This window comes from Lagenorhynchus albirostris, chromosome 16, assembly GCF_949774975.1.
Source record: "Lagenorhynchus albirostris chromosome 16, mLagAlb1.1, whole genome shotgun sequence".
Classification (NCBI taxonomy): Eukaryota; Metazoa; Chordata; class Mammalia; order Artiodactyla; family Delphinidae; genus Lagenorhynchus; species Lagenorhynchus albirostris.
Genome location: NC_083110.1, coordinates 19,529,137 through 19,548,760, shown reverse-complemented (window position 1 = coordinate 19,548,760; position 19,624 = coordinate 19,529,137). Strand labels below are relative to the sequence as shown.

Genomic DNA, 19,624 nt, shown 5'->3' with positions numbered 1-19,624 from the left:
CACAATGATAGAACATATTTTATTGATCTTCTTATTTTTATTTATAACTTTTATATTTAGTCATGTGGTATGTGGGCCTCCACTTGTACTCCTGCCTTGGGTTCTGCAAATGTAGAGGTGAGATCACTACTAAACAGTTGAGCCAATGTCTGGGAGAAGCCACCGGTATCCTCAAGGAGCCACAACTATTCCAAGAGATGGATGACCATCTTTAACCCTTGAAAGAGGGTGGGAGCAGAGGAGATGAAATAAGCAATACCATTATTATCTCTACCTTTTGTCTCTTTGTACCCAGTAAACAGACTGCATTTCTTTCTTAAGAGCTGGATATCTAAAAATGTTAATTCAGGAAAATTATGTAGGTGGGCCTGAAAGAATGGAAATAGGCTGTAAGTAAGTTATTGAAATTAGCCCTCAGAAATCATTGTACAAAAGGGGACATTTGATGTGGATCTGGAAAGATGAATAGAACTCTTCCAGGTGGATAAATTGTGTGTGGGAAGAGGTGCACTAGGAAAAGGCATAAAAAGCAGGGTGCATTTAGAATATTTCAAAATGTTCAGATGACTAAAACACTGGGTGGGAGGGAGGAAGTGGAAAGAGGACTGAAAAACTAGAACAGAAAAGGGCATTATACATCTTCCTAAGAACTTGGACTTTATCCTTTATATGGTAGGGAATTGTTAAAAGAGTTTCAAGCAGGCAAGTGACATGATTGGTTTTGCCTTTTTAAAATATCACTTTAAAACTTTGGTTTTCAAATTTTAGCATGCATGGTAATCACTTGGAGGGCTTGTTGGGACACAGATGGCTGGGCTCCACCTCCAGAGTTTCTGACTCAGTAGGACTGGGGTAGAACCCAAGAATTTGCATGTCTAACAAATTCCTATGCTATGCTGCTGACATGGGAACCACACTGTATAAGAAGCACTGTTCAACAACAGGAGGATAGATGGTGAATCGTTCAGAGAGGTGAAACTACAGAGAGTAGATGAGATAGGGGATTGTTATAATAGATCAGGCAACAATCATGAGAATTTTATTATAGAGGCAGTGGTGAAGAGTCTCAAAAAAAGAATGTTAGGAAGTAGGAACTTGCTGACTGACTGAATTTGGACGCTGTAGGTAAGAAAAACAGAGGTGTTGAGAATCACTCTGTATCTGGTTGATTTGGCTTTGGATGTGTGAAAGAGCCCAGGTTTGTAATCTATGGAGAGAGCCAGAAAGAGAATGGATTTATATTTTAATTCTAGGTCATTGGTGTAAAGGTGCAATTTAATACAACTTCACCTAGCTTTGAGTATGCTAAACCAAAAGAGAGGGAAATGTCATTCATCTACAGAATACACTACTCCATTAGCAAACATTTGAAGTAAATATTGTTAATATGTTAATACTTCATTCATCTATTACAGTCCGCATACCTTCACCATTGTAGCATTTTGAGCACAGTTAAGCATTGATCTCTTGGTAGATTGCCTTAAGTCTGTGACTTAATTCCTTTCTTACAAGATAGAGCTGTCAGAATGGGCACTTTTGTTTCATGATGCTGCTATTATGTGGTTTTTCTCTCTCTATAGTGTGTCTTTCTACTTTTTAAATATTACTTTAGGTTTAGTCACATTTAATATTATTCTCTTCCACAGGAGGAAGGAGATAGGCTCACCCTTAACATTTGAATGGATCAGGGCAAAAGTACAAATGAAGGCTTCGGTTTCCATTTGTCTAAATATGTAAATATGCATATGTTGTAAACCAAGAAAACAAGCTCTTATATATGTTCTAGTTCTCTGCCTTCACACACACTCACATACTTAGATTCACATAATAACAAGTTTTAAAACTGTGTGTAAGTTTATTGTTTTGTGCCAGTCTCAGCCTATAAATAGCCAATGTTGTGGTTGGACTGGCCCTTGAGGTGCTTATTATGATTGCAAGATGCCCTTTCACAGTAACCGTAAGGTCACTTTGAAAAAAATAAAGGTTTATTACTTACAGGATATGGAAATTACACGGCACACCTGGGGCCACACAGTGAGGCCATGAGTAGAAAGAAAGTACACATGGGGTTCTGCTTGCGTTTGGGAGGAGGGTGGGGGCCTAGGGTTTCACAGGCTCACTCTTTATTGGTGAATTTAAAACATAAGAGCTGGAATTTCAAGCACGTGGAAAGGAAAAATAAGATCTTCGTTGAAATCAACCAAGATCTCTCAAACAAAGGGGAGGCAAGCTGGCGTTTTGTCTGGTTGTGTGGCTGGCAGTGTGTTTACTTGAGATAGCTGTCTTTGAAGGGCACACCTCTTTTCAGTGGATGCCTTGGCATTTAATTTAGGGTTTATACTGCACCTGTGCCTTTTCTATGATTTAAATTTGCCTGTACATCAAAGATGGATGAATTTGCTCATTCATCCCCCTGGGATTTTGACTGATGGGCTTGTGGTGACTGCATGAATCACAAAATGTGGACAGACATGAATTGATTCATACATGTTATACATTAATTCCACATTATTTCTATGTCATTTTAGTGAAATTACTAGATTATAATAAGCAGCTTTTATATAATTTTTGTTCTATTGATGGTAATGATTTTAAAGGATTGAAATATAAAACATAATTGTCCACAAGTGGGCAAAATTTCACATACTAATATCAAAAGGTATACTTAAGAAAATGTAACATTAAAAAATTAGAATTATTTTTCATTTGTTTTCTAAAAGTTATTCAATATAACTTTTTAAAAAGTACAAATTGGGCTTCCCTGGTGGCGCAGTGGCTGAGAGTCTGCCTGCCGATGCAGGGGATACGGGTTTGTGCCCCGGTCTGGGAAGATCCCACATGCCGCGGAGCGACAGGGCCCGTGAGCCATGGCCGCTGAGCCTGCGCATCCGGAGCCTGTGCTCCGCAACGGGAGAGGCCGCAGCAGTGAGAGGCCCGCGTACGGCAAAAAAAAAAAAAAAAAATTTCAAATTATATTAATGCATATCAGCGCTTAAAATCAAAATTATCTAAATAAAAAACCAAACCCAAAACAATTAATAAAATGATAATAGGACCATACATATCGATATTTACCTTAATGTGAATGGATTAAATGCTCCCACCGAAAGACACAGGCTTGCTGAATGGATACAAAAACAAGATCCATATATATGCTGTCTACAAGAGACCCACTTCAGACCTAGGGACACATACAGACTGAAAGTGAGGGGATGGAAAAGGATATTCCATGCAAATGGAAATCAAAAGAAAGCTAAAGTAGCAATACTCATGTCAGATAAAATAAACTTTAAAATAAAGAATGTTACAAGAGACAAGGAAGGACACTACATAATGATCAAGGGATCAATCCAAGAAGAAGATATAGCAATTATAAATATATATGCGTCCAATGTAGGAGCACCTCAATACATAAGGCAACTGCGAACAGCTATAAAAGAGGAAATCTACAGTAACACAGTAACAGTGCAGGTCTTTAGCACCTCACTTACACCAATGGACAGATCATCTGAACAGAAAATTAGTAAGGAAACAGAAGCTTTAAATGACACAATAGACCAGATAGCTTTAATTGATATTTATAGGACATTCCATCCCAAAACAGCAGATTACACTTTCTTCTCACGTGCGCATGGAACATTCTTGAGGATGCATCACATCTTGGGTCACAATTCAAGCCTCAGTAAATTTAAGAAAATTGAAATCATATCAAGCATCTTTTCTGACCACAACACTATGAGATTAGAAATGAATTACAGAGAAAAAAACGTAAAAAACAGAAACACATGGAGGCTAAACAATACGTTACTAAATAACCAAGGGATCACTGAAGAAATCAAAGAGGAAATCAAAAAAGCCTAGAGACAAATGACAATGAAAACACGATGATCCAAAACCTATGGGATGCAGCAAAAGCAGTTCTAAGAGGGAAGTTTATAGCTATACAAGCCTACCTCAAGAAACATGAAAAATCTCAAATAAACAATCTAACCTTACACCTAAAGGAACTAGAGAAAGAAGAACAAACAAAACCCAAAGTTAGCAGAAGGAGTGAAATCACAAAGATCAGAGCAGAAATAAATGAAACAGAAACAAAGAAAACAATAGCAAAGATCAATAAAACTAAAAGCTGGTTCTTTGAGAAGATAAACAAAATTGATAAACCATTAGCCAGACTTATGAGGAAAAAGAGGGAGAAGACTCAAATCAATAAAATTAGAAATGAAACAGGAGAAGTTACAACAGACACTGCAGAAATACAAAGCATCCTAAGAGACTACTACAAGCAGCTCTATGCCAGTAAAATGGACAACCTGGAAGAAACGGACAAATTCTTAGTCCATTATAAGACGTATAACCTTCCAAGACTGAACTAGGAAGAAATAGAAAATATGAACAGACCAATCACAAGTAATGAAATTGAAACTGTGATTAAAAATCTTCCAACAAACAAATGTCCAGGACCAGATGGCTTCACAGGTGAATTCTATCAAACATTTAGAGAAGAGCTAACACCCATCCTTCTCAAACTCTTCCAAAAAATTGCAGAGGAAGGAACACTCCCAAACTCATTCTACAAGACCACCATCACCCTGATACCAAAACCAGACAAAGATACTACAAAAAAAGAAAATTACAGACCAATATCACTGATGAATATAGGTGCAAAAACCCTCAACAAAATACTAACAGAATCGAACAACACATTAAAAGGATCATACACCATGATCAAGTGGGATTTATCCCAGGGATGCAAGGATTCTTCAATATACACAAATCAATAAATGAGATAAACCATATTAACAAACTGAAAAATAAAAACCATATGATCATCTCAATAGATGCAGAAAAAGCTTTTGACAAAATTCAACACCCATTTATGATAAAAACTCTTCAGAAAGTGGGCATAGAGGGGAACTACCTCAACATAATAAAGGCAATATATGACACACCCACCCCAAACATCATTCTCAATGGTGAAAAACTGAAAGCATTTCCTCTAACATCAGGAACAAGACAAGGATGTCCATTCTCACCACTGTTATTCAACATAGTTTTGGAAGTCCTAGCCATGGCAATCAGAGAAGAGAAAGAAATAAAATGAATATGAATTGGAAAAGAAGAAGTAAAACTGTCACTGTTTGCAGATGACATGATACTATACATGGAGAATGCTAAAGATGCCACCAGAAAACTACTAGAGCTAATCAATGAATTTGTTAAAATTACAGGATACAAAATTAATGCACAGAAATCTCTTGCATTCCTATACACGAATGATGAAAAATCTGAAAGAGGAATTAAGGAAACACTTCCATTTACCATTACAATATAAAGAATAAAATACCTAGGAATAAACCTACCTAGGGAGAGAAAAGACCTTTATGCAGAAAACTGTAAGACACTGATGAAACAAATTAAAGATGATACCAACAGATGGAGAGATATACCATGTTCCTGGATTGGAAGAATCAATATAGTGAAAATGACTATACTACCCAAAGCAATCTACAGATTCAATGCAATCCCTATCAAATTACCAATGACATTTTTAACAGAACTAAAACAAAAATTCTTAAAATTTGTATGGAGCCACAAAAGACCCCGAATAGCCAAAGCAGTCTTGAGGGAAAAAAACGGAGCTGGAGGAATCAGACCCCCTGACTTCAGACTATACTACAAAGCTACAGTAATCAAGACAATATGGTACTGGCACAAAAACAGAAATATAGTTCAATGGAACAAGATAGAAAGCCTGGAGATAAACCCATGCACCTATGGTCAACTAATATATGACAAAGGAGGCAGTGATATACAATGGAAAAAAGTCTCTTCAATAAGTGGTGCTGGGAAAACTGGACAGCTGCATGTGAAAGAATAAAATTAGAACACTCCCTAACACCATACACAAAAATAAATGCAAAATGGATTAGAGACCTAAATATAAGACCTGACACTATAAAACTCTTAGCCAGAAACATAGGAAGAGCACTCTTTGAGATAAATCACAGCAAGATGTTTTTTGATCCACCTCCTAGAGTAATGGAAATAAAAACAAAAGTAAACAAATTGGACCTAATGAAACTTCAAAGCTTTTGCACAGCAAAGGAAACCATAGACAAGACGAAAAGACAACCCTCACAATGGGAGAAAATATGTGCAAACGAATCAACAGACAAAGGATTAATCTCCAAAATATATAAACAGCTCATGCAGCTGAATATTAAAAAACAAACAACCCAATCCAAAAATGGACAGAAGACCTAAATAGACATTTCTCCAAAGACATACAGATGGCCAAGAAGCACATGAAAAGCTGCTCAACATCACTAATTATTAGAGAAATGCAAATCAAAACTACAATGAGGTATCACCTCACACCAGTCAGAATGGGCATCATTAGAAAATCTATAAACAACAAATGCTGGAGAGGGTGTGGAGAAAAGGGAACCCTCTTGCACTGTTGGTGGGAATGTAAATTGATACAGCCACTATGGAGAACAGTATGGAGGTTCCTTAAAAAACTAAAAACAGAATTACCAATGACCCAGCAATCCCACTACTGGGCCTATACCCAGAGAAAACCATAATTCAGAAAGACACATGCGGGCTTCCCTGGTGGCGCAGTGGTTGAGAGTCTGCCTGCCGATGTAGGGGACACGCGTTCGTGCCCCAGTCCGGGAAGGTCCCGCATGCCGCGGAGTGGCTGGGCCCGTGAGCCATGGCCGCTGAGCCTGCGCGTCCGGAGCCTGTGCTCCGCAGCAGGAGAGGCCACAACAGTGAGAGGCCCATGTACCGCAAACAAACAAACAAAAAAAAGACACATGCAATCCAATGTTCATTGCTGCACTGTTTACAATAGCCAGGTCATGGAAGCAACCTAAATGCCCATCAACAGATGAATGGACAAAGAAGATGTGGTACATATATACAATGGAATATTACTCAACCATAAAAAGGAATGAAACTGGGTAATTTATAGAGACGTGGATGGATTTAGAGACTGTCATACAGAGTGAAGTAAGTCAGAAAGAGAAAAATAAATATTGTATATTAATGCATACATGTGGAACCTAGAAAAATGGTACAGATGAACCGGTTTGCAGGGCAGAAATAGAGACCCAGATGTAGAGAACAAATGTATGGACACCAAGGGGGGAAAGCCGCTGGGGGGTCGTGGTGGTGGTGTGGTGAATTGGCCAATTGGGATTGACATGTATACACTGATGTGTATAAAATTGATGACTAATAAGAACCTGCTGTATAAAAAAAAAAAGGAAAATTTAAAAAATTAAAGTGTTTTATCTAAATCATTTAATATTTTTATATTTTATAGTGCTTAGTATCCATTTAATTGCTTACATAAAATTTGATGTCTTTATAAACCTCATGAATGATATGACTAGATCTACATACTTACATGTTTCAGAGTAATAGGAATTAATATTGCAGAATATTGCTGAGTCAACACGTGGAACTGTTGTGACTACTGTAGGAACCTATGAAGCTAAGAATTAGAACAAGAAGAGCGTAAAGAATACGGATACTCTGTACACCTGGGAAAAAATACTGAACACAAGAATATATTGCATTCTTCTGAGATTATGACTTGACAAGGTCATTAATTTATCTTTTGTCTTTCCTAAGCACTTCCATTGCTCATGTTCTCTCCACACTAGGAAGCAGTGTCCTCCTCAACCTAGACAGACACTTCGTGTCATTTAGGCACACTCCCTTGTCTCTTTTTCTTTAAAACATTAAGGAAATGGGCAACACATGTTGAAAAACATGTCTCTGAGGCTTCAATGTTGTTAGTGAGGGAAGCCCATATTAAGCACACAGGAGTCCTGTTCCTGATAGCAGGGTGTGAAAGGCAGAGCATACTGTAGTGGCTCTAAGTGTCAAGTACTAATGTTGGTATTTTAGATACTTTAAAAGAGAAAAATAATAAATTATAACTTTCTTTTTCTCAGCACCCTCCATTTGACCCTCTTCCTCTCCAAAATGTTTGATCTCTTAGAAATATCTGTTATTTGGTGGAACAGGTGCTCTCAGTAGGCATTCAAATTAAAGAAACTAAATAAAGGATAAATTCCTTACACAGTTAAAGTATTGTGTACAAGCACAAAGTTAAATAAAGGCCCCAAGGAGATGGAGCTGGGAGTAGGGGAGAAGGTTAGAGACATTGGCTTGAAAGGAGAGAGTGTAGTAAGGGGGAGACCTTAACTGGGTATCTAAGGGGACTGTGAAAGGGGAAGGAGGGAAAGGACCACGGGAGTGGATAGAGATGGAGAGGAAAGAGGAGAAAGTAAATAGGAGAAAGATAAATGGAGAGGGATGTGGGGGAAAAATGGTAATTAGGAATTTGTGATGTATATTTAAGAAATAGCATGGATTCCAGTGTCGCAAGAAAGGAGTGAATGAAGGGAGAGTAATAGGAGTTGAGAGCAGAGAGATATCAGGGGGACAGAGAAAACAGGACCCAGTAAGAGTGCTGAGTACCCTGAATGGTATGGGATGTCACTGATGGATTTGGTTGAGAGGAGTGACCAGGTTTTTAATGATGATTCGTAGACCGGGTGGATAAAGATGGAACCAGGAAGACTCCGGGTTACCATGAGTCTGGAGTCCAGACAGCAGTGAGAGTGAGACTCTGTGGTGGGCCTGGAAGATTGCAGCACAGTTCTGTGATGGTGTACAATGACAGTGTTGCCAGGGCACAGTCCATTAGCAGCGGACTGACAACCCACTCTGTAAACTGAGCTTCCAACTCAGGATGCTGTTTTCACTAATTTCTTTATTTAAGATCTTTAATACTCGTAGTGAAGACAAAAAACAAACAGCCAGAAGCCCTGCCAGGAGCCTAACTTGAAAACATAGAGTACTAGTCTGCTTAATATTGCCAAATGAGAGAGATTCTCTGGTTTGAGTTACTTTTGGAACCAAAATCCAAAAGGAAAAAAGCCACTAGTGATTGAGAAGAAAGATGGAAAGTGAGGCAATTGTGGGAACCACAGTGAGTTTCTTACTGGTTAATGTTGATAGAGACATAAATAATTTTTAAAAATTGGATCTTATTTCTGTCTAATAAGGAGGGAAAATAAGATGTGGGTAGGCAAGGGGGAGAGAGGGGCACGGATCACATCACCCTGCTAGCTTTGTGGTTTTCAGGCCTGCTGTGTGGAGCTAGAGATCTGTTGTCTTGAGGGTTTTGGAAGGAGGATGGAGAAGTATATGATGGACTCCTTAGTTAAGATATGAGTGTACTAATAAAAGTTGACCTGCAGTTTCCTATCTGAGCATCCAACTTTTCCCAGTGCCTCCAGGGAGATGGCCTGGATTTTAAAAGAAAATAAAGAAATAGGAAGAAACAAGTATATGGATAATCTTATGCTTTCCACAGTTGTTATTATCATATGGACACATTCTAAAAGTATTTGCTTTTTCTCTTTCTGACTTATTTCACTCTATATGACAGACTCTGGGTCCATCCACCTCACTACAAATAACTCAATTTTGTTTCTTTTTATGGCTGAGTAATATTCCATTGTATATATGTGCCACATCTTCTTTATCCATTCATCTGTCAGTGGACACTTAGGTTGCTTCCATGTCCTGGCTATTGTAAATAGAGCTGCAGTGAACATTTTGGCACATGACTCTTTTTGAATGATGGTTTTCTCAGGGTATATGCCCAGTAGTGGGATTGCTGGGTCATATGGTAGTTCTATTTGTGGTTTTTTAAGGAACTTCCATACTGTTCTCCATAGTGGCTGTATCAATTTACATGGGTAAGCTGGGACAAAGTGAGAGAGTGGCATGGACTTATATATACTACCAAATGCAAAATAGGTAGCTAGTGGGAAGCAGCTGCATAGCACAGGGAAATCAGCTCGGTGCTTTGTGACCACCTAGAGGGGTGGGATAGGGATGGTGGGAGGGAGGGAGATGCAAGAGGGAAGAGATATGGGGACATACGTATATGTGTAACTGATTCATTTTGTTATAAAGCAGAAACTAACACACCATTGTAAAGCAGTTATGCTCCAATAAAGATGTTTAAAAAAAAAAGTATTTGCTTAACTGTGGTGCAGTCTAGCATAGGAGGCTGAATGTGAGATGTCTTTTCTATTTGTATCAGAGAAAATGTAAAATAAAGTCTTTCAGCATGAAAATGTGTTGCTCAATTTTAAACAAGGTTTTCATTATGCTACTTCAGAGCTCTGAAGGAAAAGAATACACTGTAGTGTGTCATAGCATTTGTAGGCAAAGGAGAGCTGACAATGTATTCAAATGGGTTTTGCCATGGTATGGGGGTTGTGTGTGTTTGAGTGTGTGTGTGTGTGTGTGTGTGTGAGAGAGAGAGAGAGAGAGAGGGAGGGAGAGAAAGAGAGAGAGGGAGGGAGGGAGGGAGAGATTTTGATTATTTGCTTTGACAAGTATTAACTCTACATTTTCATATCTGGAAAAAAATCGCTAGTAACAAGTTTCAGGTAAAGTTGACACTTTTAAAACTGAGGATGGCTACCTTCTTGAACAATACTGACATATCTGAGCTAAAGGCAGCTCTTTGAGACAATAAATTCTTAATATGCAGGTCAAATGTTTACCAATTCATTTACTTCCTTCATCATTTCTCATCGAGGATTAGAAAATCTTGTGCTCTAAACCTCCTAAGGGAAATCACTGATATAATTTTTAAGTTAATATGTTTTTGGACATTCCCTGAATTAATTGTGAATCTCACTTTGTAAATATTACATGTTTACTGCTTCCCATTTGCGCATCTTCAGAGAATTCTCCACCATCCTTCCCTTTCTAAGATTTGTGGCTAATAAGTACCCAGTTAGAGGATATAAACGACTATGTTGGCTTTATTTCAGCTGCACCAGTACTGTACCCTAACAAGAAGGCATGAGGGAAATTTATTTTTGGTGTAAGGGAGGTTTTGACCTAGCGAAGGTGAGTGAGCCCAGAAAAGATGGCTGAGTGCGGGGTTGGTGGGAGACAGTCAGAAAGAGGGAAAGCCATCAGACAGACATTCTACAGAGTAAAATATGAGCAAAGGAAGAACTGTAGAAAGAAAGGTCAACCACATAATTCTAAATTGTGTTGAACAGGAAAAGCAACGTAAAGAACAGGGAAGACAAAAGCAGATTGAATGACGAAAGATGTGAATGACAGACACTAAGGATAATGTGTTATTAGAAGGGTCAAGTGCTTAGACCTACACACTTCTTGAATTGCAGGGTATATATCTATCTTATTTATATTGTTTCAATTCTTTCTGATGTTTCTGAAGCTGAAGGTTAGGAAGTATTTGTGTTCTTTATCTTACTAAAGTTTCTTGAAGAGACTAATTGTGTATTCCAAGTTCCGTATTACTTGACCATACAGAGAATGTATAGTTCTAGCAAATCACTCTGAGGTTTTGTGTCAATTGGTAGAACACAGTACAATTTTCCCCCCACTACAAATATCTTTGAGAGTGGGTTTCCACATTATCTACTTCAGGTAGGTAACCCTGAATCCATTTATCTACAACGAGAAGAAAAAAATGCATTTCACCATGAACTGTTAATACTTTTTTTAAAAGGTTCTTTGACAAAGCACAATAAGATTAACAGTCTATTAAAAGATATTCTGCAGGTAGAAAATGGTAAATGTTTGAAGAAGTAGCATCATTTGCAACATACCTGATGCAAAGAGAATTCCAAAACTAATAATTGGTGCAAATGCATAACAAAATTTTAAAATTTGTTTCAACCTTGAACTGCAAGTAACTCAAATAGTTATTTTGTTCTTACCTCAAATTATATTTCATTATATTTGAACATATATTTCAAATATACACTTTTAAACTGTATATTCAAAACATATATTTTGAATATGTGTTCAAAATATTTATGGAATTACCACAGAGATAACTTCAGGAAAAAAACACTTATTAAAGAATTTGCATTTCATTATGAATACTTTGGGAGATACATGTAAATGTTTAAAAAGCTCAGTTTACCTTATTGTTGAAGGTTTTTTTTTTCTTTTTTTCTTTTTTTTTTTAACACAGAGTTTTTTTTATTGGGTTGGCCAAACAGTTCATTCGGGTTTTTCCATAACATCTTATAGAAAAACCCGAACGAACTGTTTTGCCAACTCAATATATCCTAAACAATCTATGCCATTCCACCATTCTGTCAGCAGAGCATGCCATTAGTGATGGATAAAAGTTAAGAAACCAAAGTCTTTATCAGTTAGAAAAATATTTCTTCAGAAGAGGAAAGCTGAACCAGCTTTTGGGATAAACCAGGATCTTGACTTGTTTTCTCGTTCACCATTGCAAATAGTTTTAAATAGTTTAAATCAGTGTCATTCATGTCATTGCCCTTGTAGAAGAGTAAGAAAGGCTTTGAAGAAGTGATTCTGTTCTGACCTTGAAAAGGTATGCAGAAAAAGAAGTGGAATGTGAAAATACTCTTATAGACTGGATCTGCCAGTGACTGCTCTTGACCCAAACAAGTCTTTTAATGTTTCCAGATCTCAATTCTCATATCTTTAAATGAGAGTATTTGACCAGATGGTTTCTAAGAACCTTTCTAATTCCAACATTCTGTTTCCACAGTTGATCTTAATCTCAGAGGATGGACACATGGACTTTATTTTTATAACTGCTTTATTGAAGAAGAGAGTGGCATATTGTGTTATTAGGTTTCTTCTTAATTTCTAATAGTTGGCATTTCAAATATCATAATTGTATTTTTCTTCCTCACTAGAATAGTGAAATGTTAAGTGTTAGGTATTCTGATTTGGTTACTAAAGAAAACATCGGTGAGACTTTTAATCAACCATGGTTGTTGATACATTTTCAAACCTCTTAATTTATAGGAAACCATATTTTACCAGCCTGGGAAACCTTCAAGAGTAGGCATTGAAATGACTGTGCAATGCCCATGTGTAAGAACATATACATATGCTAATAGATCAAATTCAATTCTTGCTTATAATAACCAACAACTTCAGTAAAATCCACACTTTTGTAGCAATATAAGCAAGTGGAGAAGTAATGAAAAAAACAATATTTGTTCACATAAGGGTAGTCATAAACTCAGATATTCAAAAACTTAACTTTTTCCTTCTCTATAGTGTTCATTTTGAAACTGAATGGCAAACATTAAACCTCAGCCATTTTTGGATTCTCTCAGCTTTTCCCCAGTGTTCCAGTTAATTTCTGGGAGTTTCCATAGTGCTAAGGGATGAGGACTTCTGATCTCCCATTTTATCTGGCATTTGCTGAAACTCATTATCTTGTCTGGTTCTTAACCCATGCAGATTGCTGCTGGGTCAACACTTGCTCCTGTCCTCAGAGACTACATCAGCTACGCCAAGGCTGCTTTTGGCAGATGGGAATCATGTTTCTGTGCCACAGTGCAGCACAGGAAATTCTGTGGATGGCTGTAGGTTCATTTGAGGAGACACAGAACCTAAGCCGTGCTACCCTGAGGTCTTGTTACTCCCCTATATTCTTCCTCAAGTCTATAAAAGGTCTCTGCTACTGTTGTTTATACTAGCGGTCTCCAAACATTTTGGCACCAGGGACCGGTTTTATGGAAGACAGTTTTTCCACGGACCGGGGGTGGGGTGTATGGCCGAAATGTGAGCGATGGGCAGCGGCAGGTGAAGCTTCGCCAGCTTGCGGCCGCTCCCCTCCTGCTGTGCCGCTGGTTCCTAAAAGGCCGCGGACCGTTTGGGGACCCCTGGTTTATACTTTAAGGTTTGACCTGGAGGAAACGGGACCTGTGAGAGCACATATGTCAGATCCTTCCTGATCTCCACAGGACCTAGACTTTTTGACACTTAAACGTGATTACTTTGTACTTTATATCACTTCCCTGAGGTGATAAATATAGAATCAAATTAAGTGGAGTTGGGGAAGAGAAAATATCAGAGGTGGAAAAAGGAAAAGAAAAATCAAGACCATGTTGGTTAATATTTCCAAATATTATCCCACCAAATAATAACTCTCTGTATGAACAGAATTCATTTTCATGGGAGTGGTGAATTCCCTTATTAAGGAAGCAGAGTCTGGCAGTAGTCAGGGAAACTTTAAGAGAGATTTCTGTTTTGCTTGCGTGGTTAGACAAGTTAACTTTTAGATGCCTTCTGGCTCAAAACTCAGTGACATTAAGTAAAAATACTATTTAAGAGAATTTTATCTTTTTTGGAATCTCCTGACAGCTCTCTGGCCTCTTGTTATGAACTAAACTGTGTACTCTACTAAATTCATATGTTGAAGCCCCAATCTCTAGTAAATCAGTAGGTATTTTCATATAAGGCCTTTAAAGAGGTGATTAAGTTAAAATGAAGCTGTTAGAGTGGGCTCTAATTGAATATGATTGGTGTCCTTGTAAGAATGGGAAATTTGAACACACAGGCAGAATACTAGGAACGTGTGCACAGAGAAGAAAAGTCATGTGAGGACAGAGTGAGATCAGGCAGCCCTCTGTAGCCAAGGAGAGAAAAATCAGAAGAAACCAAACCTGACACCTTGGTCTTAGATTTCTAGCTCCCACAACTGAGAAAATAAATTTCTTTTGTTTAAGCCACTCAGTCTATGGTATTTTATTATGCAGCCCTTTATGTCTTAGTAAAGTAAGACACTTCTGCATAATGGCCACATCAGTATAGTTCTCAGTTTTAGGCCTTATATACCATGGCCTCCAGAATAGGGTCTTTCTAGAGTTACTGTTCAATAGTACTGAGTATGTTTTCCAGTTAGTGGTGGTATCATTTCCAATATATGTTTGGGATTTTACTATTTCTATAAAACTTATTTCTACCTTTTACAGTTCTTCAGAAAACAGAAACCTGCCAAGACCCTAGGTTGTGTGACTTCGACATGACAACAGATGGAAAGTTAATTGAAATTCCCTACCAATTAAAACTGAATAAACCAGAACGCTTTGCCTTATGTAGGTCTAAAATGATAACATTTACAGAAGGTGTAACTACGTTTCAGTCCTGCTGGCTACAGACATTTTTCCAAGTAGGTACAATATGAAGACTTGGAGAGTATTGTCTGTAGTGATTGTCTACGTCCACAGTAGTTAACACCAACTGACACATGGAATATATTTTTGAAATAGGTAGCTCACTCTTGTACATCTTATCTTTGTCGTCAGTGTACTTTCCCTGAAAGTGTTTGATCTTTTGAATTAGTTTCTTTTCTACTAAAGGAAATTTTTCTATTATAGTCTCTAATCCAAGGATGTAATATTAGGGATACTTGGCACTCACAGTGGGCTCAAATCAATGGGAGAGACATGAATCACTATCTACAACTAAGATTAACAACCAGAGAATAAATTCACAAATCTTTATTTAATATCTACCATACTAGATACTATATGTGATACACAGAAAGTGACAGAGGGCCCTGACCTCGTGGAGCTTAAGATCTGGTTGGAAAGAGAAGATAAAAACATGAAAATGCAATTATTACATAAGACTGTGAATATGGACATAACCCAAAGCGCACTGTGCCCATCCTTGTTTAGACACACATTCTGTAGCTCCCCTTTCTCCATACTTTGTATATAAGGTGGATGTAGACTTTAATGAATATAAATCCAACCTTATTGTACATTAATAAAATGATCAAATAGTGAGTTGTTCTACCTGAAGTTTGTTTTCCTGATATGAACAATACCTCTGTAATGTTCTTATCTTGGAACTTTGAATAAGGGATTTTTAAAGAATAGTTTATTCTTTATTTAAACAGGCAATATTAAATGCTTAAATTTGACATATATGATTATTTATTCTCATTTATTTTAAACATTCTCTTCTATATTTTTAGCATTGATATTTTCTTTTATCATATTGCTATGTGTCTCTTGTTTCTCTACTACTTCTGTCAACTGTATACATTATAGTCTTGTACAGTATCTCTTTCCTCCTAGTGTTCGTTTGTTTTGCTTTGTTTTTAATCTCAAGCCTTGGTTCTCCATGCTGCAAATTTCATACTTGATTCTACTGAACCACCCTGTCATTACTGTGGCTTCAAATCATTTTCTCCTTTTTGTGTAGGCATCTACAGACAAACTGAACCTTTTCTTCTATTTATGCTTTGGTGAGCTCCCACTTTTCATATGGACTCTGCATAGTGGGAAGTTCTATTTATTTATGTATTCATCAAAATTCATTATTGTCTTTTAGAGAAAAAGATTATCCTTTCTACTAGTGCTATCATGAACACAATACTCCTGAGAAGCAATTTGCCTTTTCCCTTAGTATTTTCATCACTTTAAAAGTCAGATTGTTGACCATTCTCTCATAATTAATAGAGGCAGCGGTGGTTTCTGTGTTTTTCCCTTTTAACCCACTGCTTCTCAGTGTGTTTATGAGCACAGACAATAATATGGTCAGAAAAGAGAGAAATCTATGTCTTTGAAGACAGAAAATCTTCATCCAGAAACTGGTCCTGCAGGACTTTCATAGAGAGAGGGGTGGGATCACGTGGTCCAAATAGAAAATTTAAGCTATCTTCTGAGGACATTGAGAGGATCAACTGCATGAAAGCGAGTGTTTTAGAGACAGTGTCAGTATTTGTTAAAGGGAGAAAATAAGAAGGAATGGAAGAAGGATGGGGTGGGGAGAGAGAGAGTAAAAGAGAGAAAACAAGAAAAGACAACTAGCAGCTCTCTTTACAATAACCAGGACATGGAAGCAACCGAAGTGTCCATCAACAGATGAATGGATAAAGAAGATGTGGCACATATATACAATGGAATATTACTCAGCCATAAAAAGAAACAATACTGAGTTATTTGTGAGGTGGATGGACCTAGAGACTGTCATACAGAGTTAAGTAAGTCAGAAAGAGAAAAACAAATACTGTATGCTAACACATATATATGGAATCTAAAAAAAAAAAAAAAATGAAAAAATAATGGTCATGAAGAACCTAGGGGTAAGATGGGAATAAAGATGCAGACCTACTAGAGAATGGATTTGAGGATATGGGGAGGGGGAAGGGTAAGCTGGGACGAAGTGAGAGAGTGGCATGGACATATATACACTACCAAACGTAAAATAAATAGCTAGTGGGAAGCAGCCGCATAGCAGAGGGAGATCAGCTCAGTGCTTTGTGACCACGTAGAGGGGTGGGAGGGAGGGAGATGCAAGAGGGAAGAGATATGGGGACATATGTATATGTATAGCTGATTCACTTTGTTATAAAGCAGAAACTAACACACCATTGTTAAGCAATTATACTCCAATAAAGAGGTTTAAAAAAAAAAGAAAAGAAAAGACGACTAGTTTAGAACCTGAATAAAGACTGAAGAGTTTAGTTTCTGCTTTTTGGCAGTGGGGAACCTTGGAATGAGCACTGATGATATGCATATTACTATTCTAGGCAATGAAGTGGTTTACCATAATAGTTTAAGATGTCACAACATGAGCCACTGTCCTACACTGATAACAGAGAGAGCACAATACACTAAATAAAGGTTGAACTGAGGAGATGTATTTAATATAAAAGGGTGTCAAAGATGGTTCGTGGCTTGATAATATTTGTGTCCAGGAGGATTGTGTTGCTTATGATTGAGAGGGATGCCCATTTTATAGAGAAGAATGAGGTATTTTGTTTCAAACAGGAGGTAGAAAGACCTAGTTGGCCTAGAAATAAAGAGATGATGGTTAGGATAAAAACCATTGTAACCGTGTGTGCTATTTAGTTATACCAGTATGGTTAAAAAAAGAGCAAAGAAGAACATTATGAAAAAATAGAGCAAGAGAAGCATATTTGCTTCCAAATATGATGAAGTAATAAAGAAATCTAAAATTATATTTGGAGATTTCAACACCTCACTCTCAATAAATTATGGAACATATGGACCAAAAAAATCAGTAAACATTTAGTTGACTTGATTGACACTATCATCCTACTTAATCCATATAACTTTTATAGAACTGTCCATTCAAACCAGTAGAATATAAATTATTTTCAAGGGTACACAGAATATTTACTAAGATAGGCCGTACTTGGGCCATAAAACAAGTCTCAATAAATTTAAACGGATTTGTGTCATATAGAGTATATTTTCTTTTCTTGTTAATTTGATTTTTAATTTGTATTGGAGTATAGTTGATTTACAATGTTGTGTTAGTTTCAGGTGTATAGCAAAGTGACTCAGTTATACATATACATATATCCATTCTTTTTAAGATTCTTTTTCCATATAGGCTATTACAGAACACTGAGTACAGTTCCCTGTCCTTGCTTACTATCTTTTTTATATATAGTAGTGTGTATATGTTAATCCCAAGCTCCTAATTTATCCATCCGCCAGCCTTTTCCCTTTGGTCACCATAAGTTTGTTTTTGAAGTCTGAGAGTCTGTTTCTGTTTTGTAAATAAGTTCATTTGTACCATTTTTTTAGTTTCCACACATAAGTGATATCATGTGACATTTGTCTTTGTGTGATTTACTTCACTTAGTATGATAATCTCTAGGTCCATCCATGTTGCTGCAAATGGCATTATTTCATTCATTTTTTATGGTTCAGTAATATTCTGTTGTATATATATATACCACATCTTCTTGTCAGTGGACATTTAGGTTGCTTCCATGTCTTGACTATTGTAAATAGTGCTGCAATAAACATTGGGGTGCATGTATTTTTTTGAATTATGTTTTTCTCTGGATATATGCCCAGGAGTAGGATTGCTGGATCATATGGTAGTTCTATTTTTGTTTTTTAAGGAACCTCCATACTGTTCTCTGTAGTGGCTGTACCAATTTACATTCCCACCAACAGTGTAAGAGGATTCCCTTTTTTCCACACCCTCTCCACCATTTATTGTTTGTAGACTTTTTTTTGATGGCCATTCTGACTGGTGTGAGGTGATACCTCATTGTAGTTTTGATTTGCATTTCTCTAATACTTAGTGATGTTGAGCATTTTTCATGTGCTTTTTGGCTATCTGTATGTCTTCTTTGGAGAAGTGTCTATTTATGTCTTCTGCCCATTTTTTGGTTGTGTTGTTTGTTTGTTTGGTGTTGGGCTGCATGAGCTCTTTGTATATTTTAGAGATTAATTCCTTGTCGGTCTCTTTGTTTGCAAATCTTTTCTCCCACTCTGTATGTTGCTTTTAGTTTTGTTTATGGTTTCCTTTGCTGTACAAAATCTTTTAAGTTTAATTAGGTCCCATTTGTTTATTTTTGTTTTTATTTTCATTACTCTAGGATGTGGATCCAAAAATATATTGCTGCAATTTATGTCAAAGTGTTCTGCCTATGTTTTCCTCTAAGAGTTTTATGGTATCCAGTCTTATATTTATGTCTTTAGTCCATTTTGAGTTTGTTTTTGCGAATAGTGTTTGAGAACTTTCTAGTTTCTTTCTTCTTTTACATGTATCTGTCCAGTTTTCCCAGCATCACTTATTGAAGAGACTCTCTTTTCTCCATTGTATATTCTAGCCTCCTTTATTGTAGATTAATTGACCATAAGTGCGTGGGTTTATTTATGGGCTTCTATCCTGTTCCATTGATCTGTATTTCTGTTTTTGTGCCATACTTTTTTGATTACTATAATTGTGTAGTATAGTCTGAAGTTGGAGAGCT

General features: G+C 37.0%; 1 protein-coding gene across 1 annotated transcript in view; it reads left to right on the top strand.

Annotated features, from left to right (window-relative positions):
* CTNNA3 (catenin alpha 3) overlaps positions 1 to 19,624 on the top strand; it is a 1,656,790-nt gene that overhangs the window by 983,974 nt on the left and 653,192 nt on the right. The gene's annotated exons all lie outside the window — the stretch shown is intronic.